This window comes from Vicia villosa, linkage group LG7, assembly GCF_029867415.1.
Source record: "Vicia villosa cultivar HV-30 ecotype Madison, WI linkage group LG7, Vvil1.0, whole genome shotgun sequence".
NCBI classification, from domain to species: Eukaryota; Viridiplantae; Streptophyta; class Magnoliopsida; order Fabales; family Fabaceae; genus Vicia; species Vicia villosa.
Window position 1 is genome coordinate 34805989 of NC_081186.1, and position 5482 is coordinate 34811470.

Below are 5482 nucleotides of genomic sequence, written 5' to 3' on the forward strand. Positions count from 1 at the left end.
GGAGAAGTTGTAAGAAACAAAGCCAGACTGGTTACTTAGGGCTATAGTCAGCAAGAAGGTAGTGACTATACTGAAACCTTTGCACCAGTGGCCAGGTTAGAATCTATTCGCTTATTAATTTCTTTTGCCACTCAGCATAACATAACTCTATATCAGATGGATGTTAAGAGTGCCTTCTTAAATGATTATATAGATGAGGAAGTATATGTCCATCAACCTCTTGGTTTTGAATACTCTAAGTCTCCAGAATATGTTTTCAAATTAAAGAAATCATTATATGGCCTGAAGCAAGCTCCTAGAGCTTGGTATGAAATATTAAGCTCTTTCCTTCTGGATAATGGTTTCACTAGAAGAAAAGTGGATACTACTCTCTTTTGTAAAACCTTTAAAAAAGATATTTTAATTTTCCAAATATATGTTGATGATATTATCTTTGGAACCTCTAATGCTACACTTGGAAAGGAGTTTGCTAAGTCTATGCAGGCTGAGTTTGAAATGAGCATGATGGGAGAACTCAAGTACTTTCTTGGGATCCAGATCAATCAAACTTCTGATGGAACCTATGTTCATCAAACCAAGTATGTGAAAGAACATCTGAAGAAGTTTAATCTTTCAGAAAGCAAAGAAGCAAAAACTCTTATGCATCCAACGTGTGTTTTAGGTAAGGATGAGGTAAGTAAGAAGGTAGATCAGAAGCTCTACAGAGGTATGATTGGATCTCTTCTATATCTTACTGCTTCTAGACCTGATATTTTATTTAGTGTTTGTCTGTGTGCAAGATTCCAATCAGATCCTAGAGAATCTCACTTAACAGCTGTTAAGAGAATTCTGAGGTATCTGAAAGGTACTACTAATGTTGGTTTAGTCTATAGAAGATTTGAAGAATACAACATAGTAGGATTTTGTGATGCTGACTACGCTGGAGATAGAGTGGAAAGGAAAAGTACTTCTGGAAGTTGTCAATTTCTTGGAAGTCACCTTATCTCCTGGTACAGCAAGAAGCAAGCTACAATTGCCCTCTCTACAACAGAAGCAGAATATGTTGCTGCTGCTGGATGTATTACACAGATGCTCTGGATGAAGAGTCAGCTAGAAGATTATCAGATATACGATAGTAACATTCCTATCTTCTGTGATAATACTTCTGCTATATGTTTATCTAAGAATCCAATCTTACATTCCAAAGCTAAACATATTGAGATCAAACATCATTTCATTAGGGACTATGTTCAGAAGGGTGTTCTATCTTTAAACTTTGTTGATACAGACCATGGCTGATATCTTTACAAAACCCCTTGCTGAAGATAGGTTTAAGTTCATTCTGAAGAATATCAGTATGGATTTATGCCCAGAATGAAAGGATGAGAAGTTCTGACATATGGATTAGATTTGAAATGATAAGTCTTATTCTCTTATAAGAAGTTCTGATTGTTGATCAATTAGATATTCTGATTCTGTTATTACTAACGTTTCATATGTCTAAGATGATTCAGAATCTGTTTTAAAGCAAAACAGTTGTAACCAGCTATTCCAGAAGATGAACACATGTTCACTCTAATTGGACAAGAATGCGTGCAGTTGATGAGACGCCGCCCTAGGTAACAGTGCAAATCATTTCAAATATCATATTTTACCCTAACGTCACTCAACATTAAATGCATTTGATTTTCTGCATTTCGTAACTGTTCATTCTCAGAATTTTATTGCATTTTGTTTCAAATCCGTGTCTATTTAAACCACCCTCATCACATCATTTTCTCTTTTCACACATTCATTCTCTCTCTTGTGTATGCATTTCTGCAATCTTTTTGATCTCTTCCAAAACCCTAAAAAGAAACCCAGAAATCTCAGAAAAGTGTCAATGGCCTCGTCTTCGTCTCAGAATGGCGGTTCTTCGTCTCATTAACAACAACAAGAACAAGAACAAGAACTCATTCCTATGATCACTTGCTCGATTCCTCGAGATCAGTTGGAAGTTATATGTGAACTGATGGTGGATGTTGATAATTTGGAAGAACATCAAATTCATATCAAAGACAACCTGGTATTTCAAAAATGGTCGTCTTTGTTTCTTGAATTCTATGGACCAGTCTATCCAGACCTAGTGAAGGAGTTCTGGGTTCATGCGTTTGTTATCCCTAAAGCAATTGTATCGTTTGTTCATGGAAGATTCTTTTCCATCACTGAAAACACATTGAGAATGTTGTTTGATTTGATGAATGTTGAAGGAGAGACTGAAGCAACTCCAAGAACAGATTGGAATGCAGTCTACACTAAAATCTTTACTGATGGAAAGAAATCAACTGAAGTAAAGAATCTGAAAGACATTTACAAGATTTGGACCAAGATCCTTATGGGCCGTTTCTATCACCGGAAGTCAACAAGTTCTTCTAACTTCATCAACAGCAACCAACAATACATCCTGTATTGTCTTGGTACTCAGAAGAAGGTGGATGTCACTTATATCATTTTCAATCACATGTGGCATGCTGTAAAGGATTCTAGAGATGAGAACAGACAGAAGAAGAAGAGAACTGTTATTCCTTTTGGGAGGATCATCACCAATCTTCTGGTTCAAACCAAGATGGTTGAAGAGTTGGAAAATGTTGGAATAGTCAAGGATCCTTACACAATCATTGGGAGTATTTTGAATGCTCATACTTTGAGGAAAATGGGTCTTATTCAAGCTGTTGGTACTGCTCCTAAACCAGATCCAAATGTAAGAAACAGAAGAGGTCCAGTTCTTGCTGAGTTTGAGATGTTCTTTCTCAATGAACAGCCAGAGATTAAGGTTCATTACCTTAATATTCTCAAACAAGATGGTTCTATGGATGCTCCTGTTGGGACAAGCAAGTAGAAGCTTCCGTCTACCAAGGATGGTGTGGTAGAAGTCTTTCCAGAAGTTGCTTCCCATCAAGAAAGAAGAACTAAGAGAAAGCTTGATCTTCCTTCTATCAGTGAGGAGAAGAGAAATGAAGAGAAAGTTGTTGAAGAGAAGAAAGATGTTGTTGTTGAAAAGGAGAATAAGAATAAAGAAGATGGTGTTGAAAAGAAGAAGAAGAAAAAGAATAATGATGAGAAGGATGTAGAGAAGAAGAAGAAAAAGAAAGATAAGAAGAAGGAAATCTCTGAAGGGAAGAAAGTTGTGATTCTGAAGAAGAAGAAGAGAAAGGCAATTGGAGATGATTCTGAGAGGCCTCACAAGAAGAAATCTTCAGGTGCGTTTATTTCTGAACCTGGTTCTGTACCGTTTGTAAGTTCTAAAACTGTACCAACAGAAGTTCATCCCCTCTCTAACCCAGAAACACAACCACAAAAAGCCCCAGCAAAATCACCTCCAACCACCAAAGTTCTCACCCCTCCTCCCTCACCCAAAACCACTCTTGCTTCTGACCACCCTGATTCTGAACCCATTCTAGATGTCGTACCCCTTCAAACCCTCTTTCCTCCACACACAAATATCTCCACCTCTCAACCTCCTCCTCATTCAAACTATGAACCTGTTACCTCCCCTGTTCCCAACAATGCCAATGCATCAGAATCTCCAAATTCTGATTCTCTTCAAGAATTATTCCGTGCCTGCAACTTCACTCCCAAACCTCGTCCTGACCCTGCCTTTGTTAACCTAGAATCTGAGGATAAAGCAGAATCATTGCTTTCTCTTGATAGAGAACCTGAACCCTACTTCATTCTGAACCCAGATTCTTCTTCTACCCAATTCATAACCCCTAAACCTGAACTATCTGTTGGTGTAAGTTTTGAATTTCTGAAGCAAAAGGTACATACAGGACTAGAAGCCTTGAAGGTTGCACATAATGCCAGGATGGATTATGTTGCTACTAGGAGTCTTTGGAGAGCTTTCAGAAGGGAGATAAATTCTGACTTTCTGAAGCTTCGGAAAGCTTGTGAAGCTGAAGCACCTGGTCCTTGTGGTTTCTTAAGGGACTTTGAAGATAGCTATGTCTTTCCCATCAGGAGTTAAAAATCTCTTGAAGAGAAGGAATTTTCTGACGAGCTTGAAGAAGTACATCCTCTTTCTATGGTTGTATGGAAGCCTTAACTCCACGTTCTGACTGGAAATTTTCAGTTTATATTCAACTGGTTAAGGGAGAATCCCTCTGCTAAAGTACCAAGTATGGTATATCCAGATGTTGAATATCCATCAGAACCTGTTGCTCCTACACCTCCTCAGAACTTGGCTGTAATTCTTCTGGACCTTGAAAATTCAGAAGCTGAAATCCCTTCTCCTGTGTATGTTGAAGTTGCTTCTGAAGCAGAAGCTGATGCTGAAACTCAAGATGCTGAGAATCATTCCACTATGCAATCTCCTATTAAGGAAAATCAAGATGATGTTCTCATGGTCGATGCTGCTGCTGAGAATCCTACTGTCTTGGACAATAGCTTTGATGCTTCTTCTGCTGGACCTTTTGTTCTGATAGACACCATGAAGGCTCTTCAACAGAATCAAGCTGATCTTGCTTCTCGTCTGGACAAGCATGAGGATACTCACAATGAGTTCAGATCTTTCATGAAGACGCAGACAGAAAGCACTATTGAGATTAAAACCCTTCTGGCCCTCTTAGCTTCTAAGCTAGGCTAGTCGTAGTCTGTCTTGGTCTTAGATGTTTTCTTGTTTTATGCATTTGTTTCTTGCATCTGCTTCTATCCCTCCTGTACTTCTGATATTTCTGTTAATCAATGAAATCATTATCTTCTTTACTTTGTGTTTCTTTTATCATCTGAATCTTTTAATGCTTTTTGATGTTATGACAAAAAGGGGGAGAAACATGATAATTGATTTGATTTATTATATCAGTTGCTGGGATTAAGTCTCAACATTCCTAACATTATTTGCTAGTTCTATGGCTTTGAGATTTTTTGCAGGATTGAAGATACTCTGAAAAAGCTCAACATGAGAAGCAAATACATGAGGAAAAGCAATTCTATAAAGAAGCATGTTCTTGGAAAATTGAAGCAAGCTTAGTGCTGAGAAGCTTCAAGATCAGAAGCAAGAAGAATGTTCTGATATTCTCGTGGCAGAATATGCTCTGATACATTTTCTTCTCTTAAATGTTCTGATACATGCTATTTACTAAGAATGCTCTTATAAATGATATTTATCAAGAATGCTCTGATACATTCATGATTCTGATATATTTGTCTAGTATGTTCTGAAACATTTCAGGATGTAAAGATGCTCTGATGATGCTCTGATACATTCAAGAATGTTCTGATTCAATCAAGCATGCTATGACAACAAATAAGAAAATCAAAGCTCTGAAGCTATCCTACGGAAGCAAGAAGCAGAAGCTCTGAATATTCTGAAGTTATAGGCGAAGTGAACGTCTCTGCTAAAATGGAAAATACTCATGGAAGTCTTTTATTTATAAATTCTTCTAGTATTTATTTCAGGGGGAGATTGTTAATCTCAGGGGGAGACATATTCACACACTCTGATTATATGCTTATGCTATAACCGTGT